General features: G+C 31.3%; 1 protein-coding gene across 1 annotated transcript in view; it reads left to right on the top strand.

The window, feature by feature from the left end:
- Positions 1 to 8,242: 8,242 nt before the first annotated feature.
- The window catches only part of LOC113397669 (pikachurin), a 190,537-nt gene continuing 188,425 nt past the window's right edge, over positions 8,243 to 10,354 (top strand). Inside the window, exon 1 of the mRNA XM_064218608.1 lies at positions 8,243 to 8,446. The gene's annotated coding sequence lies outside the window, so the exon portion shown is untranslated. The remainder of the gene's footprint in view (positions 8,447 to 10,354) is intronic.

The raw sequence follows: 10,354 nt of genomic DNA, 5'->3' as shown, positions 1-10,354 counted from the left end.
CGTACAGCGCCGATGTCTGGGCGTTGGGCCAATGTCCAACCTTACCAAAGGTTGGACATTGGCTTATATCGTTAAAAAAATCACTGTCCAGAGAATAGAAAGGGACATAAGATAACCTAACCTAACACCGACCGCCAACACACGCCCGGGCGAAGCCATTGGCTGAAACTAGAATAAAATATTATGATTTATGTTAATTGCATTCCAAATGTATTTTGAAATATGAACTAATTTATTAAATGTGATCATTAATTCTCGATAATTTGAGCTTGTTATAATTGTTGAATAGAGGTATCAGTAGTTTTCATGTATAATAAAACTTTTATTATTATCACATGAAAATCCCATTGCTGGAGAAAGACCTTTGCTCCACTAAACCACACCGTTGATGAAGATTGCTAGGACACGTGTGGCATAATTTAGTCAAATATTCTCAAAGTGTTTTTCTTTATCACAGAATTAAGACTAATGCAGCCTCTTCGGTGTTTATCTAGATTTGAAACTCGAACGTTTGGAAAAAATCTGCGTGTTTTTGCACGGGTTCATTGTCTCTTTATGTTTATGTATATAGATTAATTAATAAGCTCAATGGCTTATTAGTTAAATATAGTAGGCAATTGTTTATATTGTTAATTCGATGTTTAATCATCGTAAAGACGATGATTGTGAAATTACATTTTACTCGATCTCAATTAATATGTAATTTAATTTAATTTGTTATTTAAATGGACACCACAAATAAAATTCACGATTTAAATAATGTCCAGTGCACCTAATTGTAAACAGTTCAACGTGTTCTGTTAAAACACGCCGGCAAACACAAACAATGAGCAACAATGCAAATGTTTAAAACGAGCTTTCGAAAATGCAGCCTTTGACAATCACTCACAAGTTACCTTGTGATTACTCAACCGTGAAATAAAACTCATTTTTAACCGACTTCAAAAAAAGGAGGATGTTGTCAATATGGTTGTATCTTTTTTTTTCAAATATTTGATACCTCAGAATTTCGTTTTTTATTTTTTTATGAACCAAGTTTTCTTTTAGTTTCTATCAGTTATTTAGTTTTTTACCGCCTAATTTATTAATACCTTGGAGCGTTAAACATTAAAAAAAAGCGCACGATCGCCTGTCTTAATGCCATTTTAATTGGTTTTTGTTATTAATTATTATTAATTTAAAGTAATTAATGTTATTTTGGTTAATAAAGTCAGGCAGTTATAAATCTATTCTTTATATAAAGGCATTTTTACTACCGGTCGGTAAGATTATATTACTATCAATGTGTTTATATACGTGTTTAAAAATGTAGCTCGAACTAAAAAAAGGTTGTATATGTATGTTATACGATTAAACAGTGCTTCGTCTTCTTCTTTCAAATTAAAAATTGTTGATTTTGAATTACAAGACTTATTATAACAACATATATAATTACAAGAGAGATGATTTCTATTGTATAGCAAGTTTTATTTACATTAAATCGTATGGTAGTTTAACTACAAATTAAATAATTGGAAAAAAAAATTGCAGCTCATAGATACACTACGCCATTGAATTACCTAATACTAAGTAAATTCGCTCAATGAAAAGTCGATTCTTGTTTACAACAAGATTCAGATTCTAGTTAGTAACGACAGGTATATGTAGCAAGATTTTAAAGCCGGTTTTGACATAGGCTTTCTGCTGAAGTAATCCTCTTACATGTAGTATATTACTTTCCACAAGTTTTATAATAGACCATATTTTGTGAAACGATTAAATGTTGCCAGATTTTAAATATATATTTGCATTGTACTAACATAATAAATAATAATATCTTTTTAATTTTATCGTATTTAATATTTTAAATTCAGAACACCTAACGTTATATGCCTATTCGTTATGTGTTTATACCGACACTGGCGCTGTAATAAATTTTAACAATTCCTTACATAACCGATGTCTACCAATCTTGGTAACTAAAAGTTACGTTCTTGTGCTTTGTAATTTCACTGGCGCTCTCACCCTTCAAATAATACTAAGTATACCGTGTAGCTGCAGAATAAATAATGAGTGGGTGGCACCAGACATGCCTGTACAAAGCCCTACCACCAAATAAAGTAAAAAAAGCCGTACTTAATCTTAACCAAAAAGAAAACTCTGCTATTTGTTATATTATAACTAGTCTATTTAGAAATCCACTGAATAAAAGAACAAGTACTCATTGATTATCTCGCACATTTTCGAATTGAGCTGAGAGACAATTCGAGTAACAAATTGTCACTTTATCGCAATCGAATCGAAACGTAATCGTTGCCGTTTAGGGTCGCCACAACACGAGCCACCGGCCACAACCACCAAACGCCGTCACCGGCATATTATAGCGACCCTTAGCCGTTTTTCTATTCTAATAACACAACGATCCAATTGCGGCTTAGTTGAAGTTGGATCGGGAACGTATCGTAACGTTACAAATAGAATGGATGTGTCCATCAATACATGATTAAATGTTTTAAAGGTCGACTGACTTTATTGTAAGGTTTTTCTCTATAAAAACCCCATTTAAAGCAGACTGAAGCAAAATATGTAATGAAAGATTTTATAGAATCAAACGGTGCTCGTAAAATACTCTTTGATTTTGAATTTTAAATTTTTAATGATATTTACATATCCGTCTGATAGACTTTCTAATATTTAATTAGTTTAATTGAAAAAAGGTAAAATTACAAATTACCCGTAAGCACATCAATAATTTTCATATTCTTTAGAAGATCCTAAGATAATCTTTCTCGCATTCGAAAACCGATACGTGGCAAATAGATTTTGAAGTACCGGTTTTTTAACGATGTATGTAAGAGATTTTTTGTTTTCTTTTGCGGTAACATAAAACCGATTAAAAGGGGTGACTCGCCAGATGTCGCGGTGTTTCCTTCCGCTAGGGATGTCGATATTGTCAGCAATTTGGTACTATTTGCCTGGTATTTGGTGTTTCTAGGTTAGAATCTACATTCCGAATCGGTGTTAACTTAAAATTTAATTTAATCTTGTAAATCTTATTATCTTGTAAATGGTGAATTAACTCACAAAAGCTTACTTTAATATAATATATTTTGATTTGAATAGTCTATCATAATAAAATATAAAAGCCAATCCCGTTTGGGTAGGTATGGAATATACTTGCTTGCAGTCATCATATGTTTTACCACCAAGCATCAATACATACCATTGTTGTGATCCAGTTTGAAGGGTGAGTGAGCTAGTGTAACTAAAGGCAAAAGGCACAAAAGATTTCAATTCCCACGATTGGTGGTGACCACTTACCATAAGGTATGCAATGAAAAATACGCACACACATATCTTTTTCATCTTGATATCAGATAGTTTAAGTGGTGCTTATATTTTGCATAGGTTATAACACGAGTATACTGAATATGTATAAGTATTAATTACATATTAGTATAGTATCTTTAATATACAAATGGTTGCGAGTTTCTTTTTAAAATACTCTTTATGAACTGTTGATTCATTCTTATCGCGAGGAAATCAGGATGTGTCGAATGAAAAAGAATACATATTACTAGAGCGATGAAATTAACTCCAAGGAGCAACAAGAATATGAAGCATTTGCCCAGCAGTGGGCATTCATAGACTTTATACATACAGAAGTCGATGTTTTCTTCAAAATAATTGATAATATTTCCATTTTGTTTATTCAATTTACATATTATATTTACCATTTCTAATTTCATAAAATCATTGCCACCTAACTTAATGAAATAAAAAAAGATTCTATCGTTACTTCTTAAGTTTAGAGGTGGCCTTAGCCCAAAAGATGGACGTTATAGGTTACAGGTATTTTATGTTTAATATTGATCAAATAGCTTGGTTAGTTTTACAGTTTACTTATAAACATTCATTTGGTAACTTTATACGGCTTTGTAGTTTCACGGTGAAATTATTTATTGAAACGCGCTTGGAGTTTTAAAAATATATTCATTCAGGCGATAGGGCACTGTGCAGTGCTGGCTTGGAAGTTATCATCAGTCTCTACCGCTAGTCATTAATAAACTATTTTCTGTTTGAAGGTTGAGTGAGACAGTGTAATTAATGGAACAGGGGATATTACAGCATCTTAGATCTCACTATCGTTCCATTTAACCTCAATACCTTGTTAGCTAGTCTGACAGTTGATCCAAAAGTTCTAGGTCCCGAGATCATAAGATTGAGGGAACAGAAAATGCCCTATGTTTACGCATTTCATGCCAAATAATCATTCATATCTGCAATCAGGACCGGACCGTGAGTTTAGGGGGCCCTGGGCTAATACTACTTAGGGGCCCCACTTAAGACACACCTGAACGTAGACTTGAATTAAATTAATTGAATGAGTTTAATAAATTGCAGGACTCGCAGGGCTGCACACCATACGATCTGTTGTTTATTAATTTCATAAAATGGTGGATTCTTTCGCATTATCGTCTATTTTTGACTTTGACTTGACTTAGCTGGGGCCCCCTTGAATCCACGGGGCCCTGGGCTGAAGCCCAAAAAGCCATACGGTAGATCTGTACTTGGCTGCAATTAAATCATTCAATATTTAAGGTATGGAGAATTAATATTTTAGGGTTCTGTACCTCTAAAGGAAAAAAAGGAACCCACTTTACTCACTTCATTGTCAGTTTGTCCACCTGTCTGTCTATCTGTCTGCCTGACTGCCAAAACTTTTTCTCGGGAACGCGTATAGACATTAAATTGAAATTAATACTAAATACTCAGGTCCACGTAATTAAAAAATATGGCCGTTTATGTTGATTTCCCATATATTCGCAACGGGAATCAAAATATCCTATAGTATTTCTCGTTGAACTTCAATCATAAAATTTGAAAATCTTATAGTTCTAGTGTCTATTTGTTTATCCAACTGCTGTACGGAACCCTCAGGGCGCGAGTCCGAATCATACATGCCTGGTTGTTTTTTTATAATGTCTATACTATAGGCACGAAGAAATTGCAAACCTTCTTCAACGATTTATTGGTGCTTGAGAAATCACGTGGTTTATATATCGAGCAATAAATTCGAACAAAGAACTCTAGACTTAGGGTAATAAAGGCAACATGTTGCGGGCATGTGGGTAAGATACTAGGTTATATTTCATTTCTTACTCTGGGAATAAAATTCATCTCACTTCATCGCTCAAAATTGATAGGGATGCGTGATTTCGTTCTAATTATTGAACATCGCGTTCATTATAGAATAAGCATGTGATACTTCGTCTGCGTCTAAAAATAAAATCATCGATTTTTAAAAGTAGTTCTTATTCCATGCAAGGTAAGTAACAATTTAATTGTATTTGATTAATATACGTATGTTCATTGGTGGAAGAGAACAAGAACCGAATTTCTTACCGACTCGTATTGGTAGATTCTACATTTCAAATCGGTGGTAGCTTCATGGATTTTGATTTTGATGACCGTTATCATCAACTTTAATCAAATAATTATTTTTATTTTCACTATTTGTATATACATCAAATACAATGTGTTGAATTGTTACTTCCCTTCTAGTACACAGTAGATGTTCTATAATTATTGATTCTATGACAAGGTTGTATATAGACTCCGTTTTGTATCCAAAGTTAGTTTTGTCCGAATACAAAAAGTTATTTATAATAATATTTTTCCCTTATTTAACATTACTTTCTTTTTTGCTGTTATTCATTTTGGTCTTGTACACGTCAATGAACACTGAGCCTTAACGAAGGAAAACTTTGAAAAGCCAGCTCGTCTGTAGTCGCTGTCATGCATTTGTCTTAAAATATAATATGTATATATACTATTAATAGTCATATATCTCTGTCATTATTTTTATATATTTACCCTAACTTACTGATGGTGAGAAAAGAACTAAAAGAAAGTCATTTTATATGTAGCCAATGGGTCTACACTGCTACGAGCAAGAGCCGAGATGGTCCAGCGGTTTTATATATTTAAGAATTAATATATCATTTTCATGCTTCAACTCAAAATTAAAAAGCATCATGAGGAAATATAAAATATGAGCAAAAATACAACAAGAATTAGAAGGAATCAAATTCTTAATTTTTTTCGATCGCGTTTAATGGTTGCGGATGGGCATCAGGTTTTAGACTTAAAAAAAGACCAAGTTTTTTGAGTTCAATCAAATTCGGTTCAGTGGTATAATCGTTTAAGAGCAACATTTAGTTTCACATTTACAATATTAGTATAGATTTAATTACTATATAGATCTCTTAGTGTATGTTTTAATGTTGAAGTATATTATTAGTAGTTGATTAGGGCTTCAAATGCATTGGAAAATTTAGATAATTGGACGGTATTGGTCGATCTGAAGACAATCCCTAGCCAGGTAAACTGGGTACTTTGATTAATAATATAAATACTAGTATTTTGTCGTACTATTTGATTTGCCTTAAGGACATTTTAAGGCAGAGGAATTGTTTTCTTTGAGCATTTTTTTTCTTTCTAATAATTGCACTCCTGGTGCAATAATAGATAAATAATTGAATTTGCGTAGGATTGAGTCGGTGTATATGACAACGTAAAATTTTTAATACCGTTAGATTATAATCTATCCGGCCAGATTGTAAATAATAAAAACTATAATATTAAAAAACTCTAAACTAACCTAACCAAAAGGTTTATAATCTATCGAAATTGTATACGATTCATTTGTAGGTTGAATCACCGTCCACGATCTTTCAGAGAGCTTAGCTTACGAGTATCTCGAGAGATACATTATAACACGACTACGACACGATTTCACGGTGATATGTCATAAATTGAAACAGTCTGGACATGTTAGTAAAAAGAAAAGTTGGAAGTTTCCATATTTAGTCAAAATTTCGATTTTAAATCATATAGATAGGTATTATTTATTCTTTAAGAATATGTTATGATATATATAGATATAAATATAATTTATTAATTATACCTAATATATACCAATGAAAACCTTTTTAGAATTGGATCATTATCGCTGGAGATTACTTTTATAATATTCGTATAGATTGTTTTGTCGTTTCGATATCACTAATCAGAAGGAGATAAATTTTGAATAATTGTTGTTGACATTTCTGAAGGTGTGAATTATAATATCATCAACGTAGAAATAGCTGTTCGCGACATCGTATAATTGTTCACATCAAATCAATAAACAGGACATGCAGAGTGTATTAACCAGTATGTTTAAAATCTGTATACATATATAAAAGCGAAATACCACTCACTGATTAATCACGAAATCTTAGAAACTATAATACCTACAAACATAAAACTTGGCAGGTAGGTTATTTATAGGATGTAGACGTATATGTAGATTTTACGAAAGTCGACCCCTATGGGGGTAAAACGGGGCTTTGAAGTTTGTATGAAAGTCTTATGTTTATTTAGTAAGAAACTTTAAATTTAAAATGTATGCTGTATAGATGTGGTGGAGCTGTACTAATAATGTATCTTTAGAAATCAACAAATTTTTGGGGTTAAAATATAATAGTGGGGATGCTAGTGTATATATAAAATTTAATTCTTATCTTGTCTCGTAATTAACAGTAAAAAAATGGTTACTACTTAATTTGTCAGTATAAAATATAACTATGCAAGCTAAGGATATGAACCTAAAACAAACAACTCAATTAGGGCATACTAACTATTGCTATCCGGATTCTATTCAGGGCACAATTTGATCTGTCCAGCATATTGCGTCGGCCCCGCACGTAGGGACGTAAAGCCTTGGACACATGATTAAAATAATTTTAAGAATAAGTTAGTTAATAATAATTACGATCATATAAATACATCTTTAAGTATTTTATCTTAGTCCAAGATTTAAAGTTAGAAAATCGAATGTTAGAACAGTTTAAAAATACAGGTTTATTTGCAATGATATTTCGATTTTTAATAGAGTTCATTATATTCAATATTATTAAATTTTTCAAATAATTTGTCATCGTAATTAAATTACCGTTTCTATTGTTATTGATATTATCCTAGCCTAGCTATTGTTTGTCTAAGAAAACAGTCTTATAACCGAGTTGTAGTACAAAAGAACGCTAATGAGGTTGCCATATTGAAATTGAATTTTTGCGACTTAAAAAGGTTTCTTCACTCCCAATTTCAGTGATCAATTTTCTACCCTAATCGTGGATGAACAATGGGGAATGACCTTAAGTTCGCTTGGGCGCATGCGTACGGCACCCCTGGCTAAGCTGTCATGGCCGCTCAGTTCTCGTATCGACGCCAAGCGGTCGCGCGCATTTTCCCACCGCTTATGCCTACCGCTTCCAGTCATTAACAGTTTTACGCATTAAAAAACAAAACAGTTTGTGTATCTGTGTTATTGTGACGGTTTTTCGGAAGTGAATAGTTCTTTCAGGACCTCGAACGCCTGTTTTAACCGGTTTCGGCCGGATATAACCACTTAGAACAAGCCGTAAGTAGTCCAAAGCAGTTGTTCAATCAAGACACACGTATTTGTAGGTTCGTCCTTTTTTCAGGGAATTATTTGAAAATTGAATTGGTTAATTTTACGTAGAATGAAAATCAATTTATTATTAATTAATTATCAATGAAATGAAAATAGCATAAAATTGTAAGAAAAATAAATGTTTTCAAAATTCACAATTTTATTTTTAAAGGAGGGAGAGTCAAGATTTATTTTTATTAGGTACTATTAAAATTCATTTGCAAAATATATAACTTTATATTGGTTATAAAATTAATAATTTCTTTTTACTCAAAATTTGATTATTTAAAATCAAACGTATATTAAATTTTTGTAAAATAGTTGCGTAAGACATTTAAAATTTTTGACATATCAATATCAAAATCAATATCATATCATAAAATATTATAATAACATTCTAAACTTCATTCATACGTAATTTAGATCGGATTTTTTAAATTTTAATTAATAATTTTAAAACGATTACACAAATTAAAGTTTAAATGTATGCTATTATTGTTATATATTATTAGAAACTGTTATTTGGTAATTTTCCTTTACCAATAGTTACAATAAAATATTTATATAAAACCTCAACGACAAACGATTTCAAACGCGGCAAAATATTGATTTTAGAAGGCTTATGAGCTTTTAGAGTGTTCAGTTGATACATAAATAATTATTAGTTAGTAAACTCGATTGCTTCGTTCCAAATATTTTCATTATGAGTTTTTCATGAAAATAATAGTTGCTACGGAATTTCGATTAGTATTTCTGGAATTTCTACCAAGATTTTTTAATATTAATACGTAATCAAAAAGTACTCAATTGATTTTTTTTTAATATTATGTTAAAATTTTGGTGAAATATTACAGTACATTACGAATTCTATCGATATGGATCAGAAGATGTTGGTTTTATCGATAGATTTGCTTCGGTTCATAAACATTATCAAACTATCAACCTCAGAGCAAAACAAATCGTCGATTTTGCTATCGCTAGAAATTTAAAATATTTGGGCATTATAATTCCGATTATGAATTCGGTGAAAGCCACATGTGAATTCAACGTAGAGCAGCGTGGTGGAATTATCTCCAAGCCTTTTCCTTAGAGGAAACCTTAGCCCAAGGGACATTTGCAGACAAGGGACATTTTAGTATACTTATATCATCATATATATAGTATCACCCCTACCTATGATAATTGGGTTAAAGTTATGTTACATATAGAGTTATTAATGGAAGATGACCAAAATTATGAATTTCTCATTCAAAAGGTTCGAAGCGTTTATTGAAAGACATTCAAATAATCTGTTCTGATCCTTATGCTGGAACGGAAAAAAGTCCTTAAAGAAGCTTAACTCGTAACTTTTTTTTATATATTAATAACATTTTTTATATATTAATTAAAACTAGCCCTTGTTGAGTAATTATGTTCTTGTAAAATGTTCTTGTAGAATTATATATAAAACAATAATAATGATTTTGCATATTTTTTTTTATAAATTTTTGATGACAAACCCTAGTAGAGCTTTTGACGGGGTTCAATGTTCGGGTACAATGTTTGGCCCAAATTAAAAAGAATGATTTCTTATTTCATTCCATCAACATAACATGGACGAAATCAAGAGGATATGTACACGTCATAATATCATAAGTGTCTCACTGACATGCTCAATAGCTTTGTGATACATGTTCTTTAACCGACTTTAAAAAGAAAAGTTCAATAAAGAGATTTTCTCTAAACATATGCAAGAAAAATATATTTTACGATTCGCGCGCCATTTATTTTGATGATACCACGTCAGAAACCTTTACGTTTATATCAATAAAAATTGAATAAAGTTTCAAATATATTGGATGAACGGATACGGTATAATTTAAATTTATATATATG

Source organism: Vanessa tameamea, chromosome 23 (genome assembly GCF_037043105.1).
Source record: "Vanessa tameamea isolate UH-Manoa-2023 chromosome 23, ilVanTame1 primary haplotype, whole genome shotgun sequence".
Classification (NCBI taxonomy): Eukaryota; Metazoa; Arthropoda; class Insecta; order Lepidoptera; family Nymphalidae; genus Vanessa; species Vanessa tameamea.
This window is presented reverse-complemented; position numbering and strand designations above follow the sequence as displayed.